The sequence below is a fragment of the Pituophis catenifer genome, unplaced genomic scaffold, assembly GCF_029215685.1.
Source record: "Pituophis catenifer annectens isolate HBS135680 unplaced genomic scaffold, rPitCat1.0.hap2 SCAF_3, whole genome shotgun sequence".
In the NCBI taxonomy this organism is placed as follows: Eukaryota; Metazoa; Chordata; class Lepidosauria; order Squamata; family Colubridae; genus Pituophis; species Pituophis catenifer.
Genome location: NW_027256883.1, coordinates 31,413,738 through 31,426,011, shown reverse-complemented (window position 1 = coordinate 31,426,011; position 12,274 = coordinate 31,413,738). Strand labels below are relative to the sequence as shown.

The following is a 12,274-nucleotide window of genomic DNA, read 5'->3' as shown; positions in this document are numbered from 1 at the left end:
TATTCCTATTAAGTTAAATTAAAATTACCCCAGGAAAATACACAAAAGATTGTAGCCTTAAAGTCATGTTAAACCACTTTCATTTCAAGCTCAACAGGATTTTTTTAATGCCCAGTTTTTAACAAGAAACAGGTTGCTTTATTTAAAAGTATATATATTTAATTTCTCTAACATACGGCGTCTGAGATACTGAAGACTATCACTATGTTTTGTGACTGATGTCATTCTCAAAACTCAAAATGATTGTTTGCTTTTATTGGCCAGCAACTAGGAATCCTTACAGTATTTACATATTTAACAATATCACCTTCATTCTGCTTGCCAGGTGTTTCTATTCAGTGCCCCAATTGTAATGACTCATTCAAAAAACCTTGGAGCTTGTTCCAAAATGTTGTTTATGTGAAAGCTGAAGTGGCACAACTCATTCCAAATTGCCTCGGTTCTCCTTCCACACCCACAACTGAATTACTCTGAAGAATCCACCTCAGACTGGCATGCCAGAAACTTAAAATGTACAAAAAAATATCATCGAACTCTTTCTAACAATCTATTTTCAGCAATTTTATGTGATATTTCAAGAAAAAAGAAAAATGAATTCTCCAGTTTGGGGAAAGATACGTGCTGACACTTGGGCTAAACACATTCTAACGCAATTATTGCCACAGTTCTTCATTCTGAGGGTCCTTTTTTTTTTCCTGGAGGACATCAAGGAGTGAATGCCTCCACCTAACAGATGGAAAAAAACCCAAATAGGAATGGAAGAATGGAAGAGGGAAGGAAGAAGTAGTAGTTTATGGACATTTCTTAGATAGCAAAATGTCTTGAGCCAGCTGCAACAAAAGCAGTGCAATGAAGACTCGTCTCAAAAAGACATGGTGAATGTTGACTGGAGATCCAGTTCTGTCATAACATAGTTTACAATTACAGATTCAGATTCTGAAGACTCAAAATACACCGGGAATAACACAAGTGGTAGGAGCTAGCAAAAATAAAGTACCATTCAATCCCACTGAATTCAGAGGACAACAAGTCAAGTTTAACTTTAATAGGCTAGCGGAGTTAAGCAATAATTTACTCATGGCACATCAAGTGACTGATCATTTTCTGTTTCCAGCTCAACATTTCAGAGTTTTTTTTAAAGTGCACTCAGGGACTCAGTCATATTAAATCAGCCTATTAAAAGCAGCAGATCATTTTGGATCATAGACAAGTGATTGTATTCTTTTAGGAAATATAGTGATTAATAATCATTTCCCTAGCTATCTGATGGTAAATATAGTAACAGCAACAATAACATGAGAAACAAAGTCTTCAAAAGAAAAAAAAACCAAGAAAGTCCAGTTGCCCCCTGAAAAAGCACCTTTGGGAGCAACAATAACAACAACACTAAAGTTGACAGATAGCATAGGGAACAAAGCTGTTACAGAATCTGGTAGCCCTGCTAGAAATACTTCGAAACCTCTTCCCAGAGGGGAGCAACAGAAACAGACCATAAAGTAGGTGTGTGGGGTCTCAACAATTCTTTGAACTCTTAAGCACATAGTGCTGCAACTGTCATAAATATGAGCCAGTTGCCAAATGTCTTAATTTCGACCTCATGGCTACGGGAATGCTGCAACAGTGTGAAAAACAGTCATAAATCATAAGTGTGAAAAACAGTCATAAATTTTTTCAGTGCCATTGTAATGGTCACTGCATGCGTGGTTGTAAGTCAAGGACTACCAGTACCACATTTTATATATGGTAATGATACAAAAGACATTTATTGAAAAAGTGACACAAATTATATCTATTTTTGGATGGCTTTAGAAATAAAGTATGCCCATTATTTGGAGGTGAAGTCTGACCAAAAATGTCTGTGGTATCTGAAGACCGCTGAGAAAGATTCTGCAAATCGACATTTTACTGAAACAAAACACTTTGGTGTAACTGTGTTGGGAGGTTAGTTTGGTTACTGTCCTGAAAACAATATTGAACTGAAAAAATAAAGGAAAATTGCAATCTATGAGGCTTTTAGCTCAGAAAAAATAGATTAAAGTATGTGAGGCAAGAGGACATTTCTGCCTTTTCTCCTTATACTCAAAAATGAGCATGACCTAATGAAGCTGAATAATGGGAGATTTGGAAAGACAAAATGAAGTTCTTTGTCACACAGCAAGTAATCAAACTATGGAATTCACTACCCACAAGCTGTGGTAATGGACACCAACCAGAATGGCTTGATAAAAGAATTATGCCACCCTTTCTTCCTGATCTCAGCATTCCTCTGGATCTTGGAGCCTCTTTGCTCACCAGATTTGGTTCTACTTGGATCATAATAAAGTACTTATGGGTAAAAAGATGTGTAATGTGGAATAAAAAGTTATTAAAATGTTGCTATTTTAATAAGACTGGAATATTTCTCTTGTTAAAATAGATATTATGAGCATAATATTTTATTTTTTCCTTATATTTACATTATGTCTTTGTCCATACTTGCTGCCATTTTGTGTTCTTCATTTGTTTGGATTTATATATTGCCTTTCTTCTAGGAGCATAATCCTTGGACATAACAATCTCCTCTCCAATTTTCCTCCACAATAATTTATTATTTATTCATTCGATTTATATGCCGCCCTTCTCCGGAGACTCAGGGCGGCTTACAATGCGTTAAGCAATAGCCTTCATACTTTTGTATGCCCACATTTATCTGAGAGAGAGTACTTGGCTCATCCATTGAACTTCCTTAGCTGACAGTAGGCTTGAACTTTCTGATCCTTGCCCAGAGTCTTCACCACTACACTGCATTGGCTTTCTAAAATGGCACTCCAGATAAAAAGCTTGAAAATTGCTAACAATGGCTATGTGCCATAATCTCATGACATTATAGGGGTGAAATCCAGCAGGTTCTAACAGGTTCTGGAAAACCAGTAGCGGAAATTTTGAGTAGTTCACCACCTCTGGCTGGCCCCAGAGTGGGGTGGGAATGGAGATTTAGCATATCCTTCCCCCAGAAGGGGAGGGAATGGGGATTTTGCAGTATCCTTCCCCTGGAGTGGGGTGACAATGGAGATTTTGCAGTATCCTTCCCCTGCCACGTCCACCAAGCCACGCCCACAGAACCGTTAGGGAAAAAATTTGGATTTCACTCCTGTGACATTATCTCCAGAATCAGAAGGTTGTTTCCCAATACCAGTTGCAAGAGTGGAGGGAATACTGCACTATTATGGTTAGTCTTAGATCTGTATCAGTTAGGAATTGCCATCTAGTGGGACTACGAAGAAGGCCCTTCTTAGTGGTGGCTCCTTCTTTATGGAATATAGTTCCCCCTGAAGTACGGTTTCATTGTTGCTTTTCTGAAAGGCCACAAAATGTGGTTTTGTCAAGAGGACCTGGGACCATGAATGTAGAAGGAGCCAATCAAGTGGCTGATTTCACTGGATGTTGCTGCCATGGGGGAAGGTTCTTTTAATGGGTTTTATTATATGGTGGATTTTTAAAAAAATTATAAGCCACCTGGAGTCATCTATATGTGAGTTGGGTGGCTATATAAATTTGTTACAAATAAATACCTTATTTGTATTATTTTCATAGGCTTTTTGCTGGCAATCGTCAGAACTAAATTCTGAACTAGACAGGCCACTAGTGTGATTTAAAATTCTTACAGATGTTCTGAAGCTATTTCATGACGCGCTTGAATGGAGTTCAGTGACCTCACAGGGATCAGAATTTGAGAGCTACATTTGTTGTGTTACTTATCTTGGGAAAAGTACTCATGTAGGTTGTGGGATATAAACAACATTTTTTTTTCTGGAGATGAGACTGTATCCACGTTGTCTGAAAGGATATATATTAGAAATATTTTTTTTTTTTGGAAATGCCTTACCAAAAGTGATTCATAATGTTTGACATTTGCAGCCCTTGTCTATTGCAAACAGGATCAAAAGCAATCCAGCAACTATATGCCAGCTTCCTTTGTATTACTTGCTTTCTTGTTTGTTTATTTAAAACACATTTATTTGTATTGTTTTATAATCATATTAACTCTACACATAAACAACCCCATCTGCCCAATTAGTAGCAGACTTCCAGCATGTGATATACCACAGTCCAGTTCGTAACTACTTGTTATGCAGTAATTACCTTATATATTAATAATTTATATCCCACTTTATATTCCCTAGTTGTTCTTCCCCTCCCATTTTATCTTCAAAAGTCTTGTTTCATGAATTCAAATGAAAGGCAAATAAAGTGCTTGCTTTCCCCCTTCAAAAAAATGTGTGACGGTTGAATTTGAGTACTTAGTTGTTTATATTTCTAAGCTGCTTAATCATTACCTATTTCTAAAACAGAGACATTCCATATTACTTTTTGTAAATGTTTAATTTAAAAAAAAACAAAGCAACAAAGAACCAATGTAGCAAAATGTTAGATTTTTGTTAATTTCTCTGAAATCACAGTTGTAATTTTAATCTAATTTCATCAGCATTATTGCTTTAGTCAATTTTTAGCTTTTGAGGAGTACTGAATTCTAATTCTAAAACTTCAAAAAAGGCAGGAACATAGCTTTTTAAAAATAAATTCAAAAAACTTTTACCAGATTATTTGGATTGCAGTGTCCTGCTGACCTGCAGTTTTTCGTTCTACTTTTCAAGTAAGGTTAGATGAAGTCCCTTTGCGAAGAAATTAAATATGGGTTGATTTATGCTTTGGAATATAACCTTTATGGCACCTCAAGGTCAATTTACAAAGAAAGAGTATTACACAGAGTAGATTATGTTTCCTTGTAGTGTAATGAAAAGATACAGCCCTGCTGAGATGATGAGTCCCAGCAACATGGTCTTCTAACCTTATCCTTCTCATATTGCATGCTGGGATAATTAGTCGCAGCAATTTACAACAGCATGAGAACTGAAAACAGTTCAAATATAACGTTGAATGAATGTACTTTTATTTTTGTCAAGTGTAACTGTCCTTTAATGCCATCATTCCCTGTTCTAGGTAGCCAGATAAATGTGAACACATAGACTGAAATTGCCCAATGAAAAGTACTAGTAAGGAGAGATACAGGATAATTAGTGATACATTAATTGTATTCTCTCTTTGTTCTCATATTTATTTTCATGACTAAATGATATTCATTTTACGAAGTTGTGTATGGAATGTGATGTTATACTATTTGTTTTGATTTGTGTGTAGTTTCCCCCATCTCTATGAAGACTTATAGGTGCTTAGTGTTATGCTGACATCAGCTATTACAGAGAAATGACTGCATATTTTACAGACAAAGTCTGCTGTTTAATTGGCTGCCATTTTTTCCCTCTGGACTGTGCATGCATGGCAATGATGCTGCATCTGTGTTTGGCATAACAGCTATTTGTGATAAATATGATCAGCCTTTCCTAGCCAAACTGAACCCATTGGATGGCGAAATAATGAAATTCTTGCAGCAGAGGAAAGGATTGTAAAAATGACAGAATTTACAAAAATGGAGAAATTAAACTTGTTTGGTGACAGGATAAACTATAAAAACTTTTTTTGAAAGATTGGAAATCTTACACAAACCTTTTGTTGAAAGAAGAAAAAAGTGAATTGATGATTTATGGCTTTGAAGATTAAGAAAGATACAGAATGAGGGGATTTGTAAAATATTTAAGGAGGAGGAGGGACAGTATTTATTTATTTATTTAATTTATTGGTTTGATTTATATGCTGCCCTTCTCCGGAGACTCAGAGTGGCTTACAGTGCGTTAAGCAATAGCCTTCATACTTTTGTATATACCTGCTTAGTAGGGCTTTCGGCCCCCCCCAAGCATTGTTCTTTTTACACAAAGTCATCTTATTGCCCCCACAATCCGGGTCCTCATTATTAGTCATAATTATCTGTTTAAAAGGCAGCCAGAAATTATTTCTATACTGTATTTCTTAATTTTAGCTTTCTTTTTCTTTCTTGCACTCTGTTGTTTTTCTTGTTCTTTTTCCTTTTGATTAATCTTTTATTATATGAAAATTCTTAATAAATGTAAATAAAATAAAGTTAAAAAATGGAATCCGCTAGGAGGATTTGTGGTTGTGGAAGAGTGATGCAAGTTTCTCATCCAAGTGCTGAAGTATCTTTTTCTTTATGTCTAGAGCATAGATGAGGCTATGAGAGATATGCAAAAGAAATTTGCATATCTCTCATAGAAATTTGAATATTATTTTGTTGTTGTTGTTCATTGAGAAGTCATGTCTGACCCATCGCGACACCAGGAACAACGTTCCTCCAGGCCTTCCTGTCCTCTACCATCCTCTGGAGTCCATTTAAGCTCACGCCTACTGCTTCAGTGACTCTATCTAGCCACCTCATTCTCTGTCATCTCTTTCTTCTTTTGCCCTCAATCTTTCCCAGCATTAGGCTCTTCTTCAGTGTGTCCTTCCTTCTCATTAGGTGGCCAAAGTATTTGAGTTTCATCTTCAGGATCTGGCCTTCTAAAGAGCAGTCAAGAGCACTCCTTTAGGACTGACCGGTTTGATCGCCTTGAACATCATAAATTGACTAAATTGAACAACCTATGTCCAGAACAAAAACGGATTAAACATTATCACTATAGAAATCATTAGCCTTACCAGTGGACCTGAACAGTTTCCATAACAGGAAACACAACCATATAAGCTAATTCTACTTTACTATAAGGCTACCTTAACAGACTCTTGCAAGTCTAAAAGTCCAGTTCCTCCTCTGTCTCCTTTATATTTCAATATATTATGGCATATGTCTTCTGAGCTTCTTGCCCTTCTATGTTGTCTCTTCGCTGACTGTTTTTTTAGGCATGTCTCTGGGCCTAGTCTCCCAAGGTCATTCCCACATCTCTTTACACAAATGCTTGTGGAAAGTGTTATTAGCATTACAATAGCAACATCAGGCCTCTAATCAGAATTGTTATGTGGCGCCATGATGGGTAGGCTGTTTGTCCTGTGGAAATAAGCAATGCCATGGCATGTGATTATTTTAAAAAAATTACATTATTCTTTGGATATATGCATGATGATATGTAGAACTTGATTCTGCCTCAATCAACTTTAATCTTTTAAAACCTCCCCTCTTTCAATACAAACATGCACAATGGGACCAACATTTATGCTTAAATACATTTTGCTACTGCTACTGTTATGGCCCACTTGCAGTGAAATTATGATCAGATATTGCACCAAACTTGGTTATACCAATTAGGCTTCATGCAGATTCTTAAATTGCGTAGTTTTCATGTGAGCATCGCTTCTTGGCATACTATTCTATACTGTTTGCTAAATGTAGTCTTACTGAACAATGCTTCACGCTTTCAATTTTGAAGATATTATAAACAAACATCAATAAATCTAGTGAGTTAATGTAATGTAAGGCCTTCACAGATGTCAATTTAATAAGAACACTGGATAAAAAAAAGTTTGGATCAGAAGCTGCAAATCTGTACTTGATAGCAAAGTGGATAGAGTTAAGTGGAGTACAATTGGATATTTATTTTATGTGGAAGGGTTATACTACTTTGGGAATGATACTTTCAGGAGGTCTATATGCTAGGAAGTAGAAAAGGGACTAGTTGAAAGAGATAGTTGCTCATTTGGCAACTTATTTTTTCTCACTTTCTTTCTCCATCGTTTTAAACATTTCAGTCTTCCTTACAAAATGTTTGATCACATACCACTGCTATCTATTACAGGTAGTCCTCAATTTATGACCACAACTGAACCCAAAATTTCTGTTGCCAAGTGAGATTTATTAAGTGAGTTTGCTGCATTTTACGATCTTTCCTCCTACAGTTGTTAAGTGAATCATTGCAGTTGTTAAGTTAGTAACATGGTTGTTAAATGAATCTGGCTTCCCCCTTGACTTTGCTTCAGGTTACAAAAGGTGATCACATAATCCCAGGACATTGCAACTGTCATAAATATGAATCAGTTGCCAAGTGTCATTTTGATCAGGAGACCCATGGGGATGCTGCAATGTTCGTAAATGTGAAAAATGGTCATAAGTTACTTTTTTTCAGAGTAGTTATAACTTTGAATGGTCACTAAATGAATTGTTGTAAGTCAAGGACTATCTGTACTCTATTTAAACATTGTCTCCTGTCCTATTCTTTAGATTTACTCAACCTGTATGAAATTAGACATATTTGCCCATTGTTGGGAACAACATATAGGTGACCTCTCTTTTTGAATTCCATCTAATCATGTTATTTACATCTTCTTAATCTATTCACGTTTTGTTTTACATATTAGGTTTGCAATTGTATCCCATTCATTCTCTGAACTGTATGACCAACCAAACTAGCATAGTTTTTGTACTGGTTAATCACTTCTTCATGACCCTTTCTATTTCTTCTAGTTTCAGCAAACATATTTCTTAATAACCTATCCCAGTGTTACTGGATACACATTAAATGTCTCACATCTATTTAACAAAGAGAACAGAAACAAACTCTTATTGTTGTTGTTAGCTGTGAAGTTGTGTCCGACTCATCGTGACCCCATGGACAACGTTCCTCCAGGCCTTTCTGTCCTCTACCATCCTCTGGAGTCCATTTAATCTCACGCCTACTGCTTCAGTGACTCCATCCACCTACCTCATTCTCTGTCGCCCCCTTCTAAAAAACTCTTATAATCATTTTTGCCTTTGCCTTTTCTTTCTTCTTTCCTTGGCTTCCATGGCCATTTTTTCTTAAGATCTACTCTTGATAAAATTATGATCTGTCCCACATTCAGACCCTCTCATCTTCTTCGTACCCTATACTAACACTTTGCCCAAAGTATGCTTATATTATTATGTGCATTTTGGGTGAGTCTCTATTCAGGACTTTGCAAGCTCCATCCCATCAACTCGGAGATATATGCAGTGTATAGGCACACACTCAGGATGTGCCTACTTTTCTCTGTGAGACAGACTGGTACCCAAATACTTTGATGATGGACTAAGTCAGGGGTGGGTTCTACTTACCTTTACTACTGGTTCTCAACGGGGTTGCACGTGCGCTCTCTTCTGCGCATGCGCAGAAGCATTTTGATGACATCGGGGTCGGTGGGCGGAGCCTCCCACCGGTTTTACTACCGGTTCTATAGAACCGGTGCGAACTGGGGGCAACCCACCACTGGACTAAGTGTCTTTGTTTCAATGGTCTATCAGTGTTTCAGTGGTCTAGATAGTATTCCTCACTCTTTCTCTATCTGTTTCTTGCTACATAGCTTAATCCTATGCATTTTTACTCAAAGTGTCACATTTATCCCAAAACTCCTGAAGATTTCCTTCTCCCCCACCGTTGTCTTAATATTAATAGATGATATTAGATATAGATACAGAAATATACTTTCTATCTACTATGTATAATATAATCTAAAGTAATTTATAGGTAAACGATTTAGACAAACATATTTAGCGTGCCTTGTAACTACGTTCAGCAGGTTCAGTAGGCTTACTCACAGGCATGTATACGAAGTGCGTAGCAATTCACTTTCTTATTCTATACACTTTGCAGGCTTAGAGACCTACATAACAGATCATCCGGTCAACTGGTTGAATAATGTAGATCTATCCAATAAATATTAATTAAATAATAAACGGGTACAAGCGATCGCTACTTCCCAGCTTTCTTGGTTACGTTGTGACACCCGTCCCTCCTCGATTTCTTCTCCATTGGTTCAGTCCGGACTGTACCGGGGACGGGCAAACATTAATGTTATCCGGCCACACAGTGTTCAACTTTCAGATGTCACCCCTTTACCTTTCACAAGTAGTGGTTTGGTCCATGACCTCTGCTCCAGCGGGGAGCAGTAAATGAAGCGCGGCCTCTCTTTGCACTGGCAACTTCCATCTCTCTCTTCAGTTCCTTGGCTAGGCGGCTGGTGTTGCGCGCCTGCGCACTCTTTCTCCCTTGCCCTGAAGTCTCGAGCTATTCCCTCCCCACCCCCGCCTCACGGCTTGGGTCGCGCTTTGGGGGTTGTCTCGCCTTCTCCTCCCCCTTCCTCGACGGTTGAGGCGCGCGCCGCCAGGGGCAGACGGGAGCCCGAGCGCGAGAGCGCGCTCTCCTGTGAGGAGAGGCTCCGATGCCGCTGCTGTGAGATGGCATCATTTTGTTGCGCTGGGGCGGCAGCGGCGCTAAAGGCGGCGGCGGCGGCGGTGCCGACGGTTGGGAGCGGTGCCGAAGGTTGAGGAGAGAACCCAGCCCCTCTCTTGTCAGAGAGAGAGAGAGAGAGAGAAAAGGGGGGCGGCGGTGGCGGCACTACCTCGCAGCTGGGCCCCGAGCCACGGTAAGACCGAGCGAGTGAGAGGAAAAGCAGCCATTCAGCCAGCTTTGACTCTTGACAAATAAACAGGCTGCGTAGCCGCCGCCGCCGTAGTCTCGCCCCGAGTATTCTATTCCTTGGTGGGGGCCTGAGAGAGAGAGACAGACAGACAGACAGGAGGCGGGGGGTGGGCAAGACACGCTATTGCTTCTTTTGGGGGTCGTGTTTGGGGAAGGAGCTCTTCGTGCCCCTCGGGGACCGCTGACGTCCCAGCTGAACAAATCGGAGAGGAGGGCGAGATCTGTCCTCTGTTTTTTTTTTCCTCCCTTGCCCGGCTTGTTCAAGGGAAACCCGGAGGGCAGAGGCTGATTGCCAGCCTTCTCTTTACAGACCCGACTCGCTCCTTGGCCTGGTGTCACCTTGTTTATTCGCATTTTAGGTCTTTAACTGCCGGGAGGGGTAGAGAGGGTAAGGCGGGCCGTGGGAGAGGAGCCAGGTTGAGGGCTGAACCTTGAACCCCGTTAGCAGCGTTGATTGGCAGAGGCGTCGGGTGCCCTGGGAAGCATTTTGGCCACACCAGGGGTGACTTATTTCTGGATCCAAAGGACAGGGGGATATATTGGGTTCTGTCTTTATGTTTGTTGGTATTTATTTCTGGGAAGGAGGAGGTGATGAGGAAAAGGAGTGTCTCACTTTAGGATGACTTGCTTTAACTCTGCAGCGTTTCTTGGTCTTGCAACCCCCCCCTCTTCCCCTCCTTTGCCCAAAATACTGCATACAGTAATACAGCTTTTCTCCCAAGTCTAGAGCGTGTTGCTGCTGGAAGGCTGAAAGTCTCGAAGGGTTGATTATATCTTACCAAAATATTCCCCATTTCCACACAGTTTTGAACAATTTTGTTGTTGTTGTTGTAGCTGGCTAGATAATGCAGATGTTGATTTGAAAACAGCTCCCTAAGTCCCTGACTTGCTTTCAATAAAAAGTGCATGTGATGTATAGCATTGATTGAAATGGTAGAAAAAAAGTGTTATGCAATAAGTTTAATAGCATTCTTCTGAAAACCGAATAATGAAGTCTTAAGACTAAAATCTTACTGTGTTTTAAAGTGAAGTTGACTTATGATGTGACGTTATGATGTGTTCTGGAATGGGTTGGTGGATATTAGTATTCAAGTCATACTTGATTCTTCTTTATGTAATTGCTTGATGTTGAAGTATTTTATTTAATAAACTTTTTTATTAAAGTTTTTAAAAGTTTATTGAATAAAATAAAAAAAATATTAAAAAGTTTATTGAGTAAACTTTTTATCTTTGTCTTTTTATCAAGCACTGTAATGCGATACAAGGCTTTCCATTAAGGCTTGCTTTGCTTAGAAATATCTACTACATTTTGGAATAATATGTCCTAGGTCTTAAACATGTTTTCAATTTTTTTTTGGCAGATTAGTGTCTTTAATCTTTTAGGTTCAGATCTAACCTACAGTATTGAACTGATGTTTAATATTTTAACTATATATAGGTCATCTTTTAAGATAATAAAATGCAAAGGTACTTGTGGAATAGGAATTTTGGGCAGTAATCTTTGCCACTCTTCATTAACAGGCTGTAATTGCCATAGTTTTGTTTTTATCACCATTAAACATAATATTATTTCCTCCAGCTTGTCACCTTTGTAGCATCCCATTTCTCACTTAAAAAAAGACAAAAAATAATATTAATTTTCAAAATATTGCTAATTTAGCTGGTAACTTACCATAATAATTTGAGATATGGACCAACTTAGCTCCTACCCACTAAGAATTCTGTGCTTTATGTGATCGATTTACTATTCTTTAGCAGAAACTAACTAAGTGAAGTTTTCCAGTTACAATAATGGGAGCAAAACCAAGTACCATTAGCAGGATTTATTTCCATTTCATTTCAACAATGTATAAAAGCTTGTGGCAATTGACATTTCAAAAAATATAGAAAAATATGTAATTTTAAAAGATACAGATGTATTCAAGTCAAGCTCAGCTAGTAGTGATTACATGACTGAC

General features: G+C 38.5%; 1 protein-coding gene and 1 long non-coding RNA gene across 3 annotated transcripts in view; one reads left to right on the top strand and one right to left on the bottom strand.

Annotated features, from left to right (window-relative positions):
* The window catches only part of LOC139314689 (uncharacterized), a 46,499-nt gene extending 36,529 nt beyond the window's left edge, over positions 1-9,970 (bottom strand). Inside the window, exon 1 of the long non-coding RNA XR_011600206.1 lies at positions 9,735-9,970. This is a non-coding gene — a long non-coding RNA (uncharacterized lncRNA). The remainder of the gene's footprint in view (positions 1-9,734) is intronic.
* A 103-nt stretch (positions 9,971-10,073) lies between these two features.
* Positions 10,074-12,274, top strand: part of WWP1 (WW domain containing E3 ubiquitin protein ligase 1) — a 58,393-nt gene continuing 56,192 nt past the window's right edge. Inside the window, exon 1 of one of the 2 annotated variants that reach the window (XM_070940465.1) lies at positions 10,074-10,260. The gene's annotated coding sequence lies outside the window, so the exon portion shown is untranslated. The remainder of the gene's footprint in view (positions 10,261-12,274) is intronic. The other variant, XM_070940464.1, reaches the window with a different exon arrangement.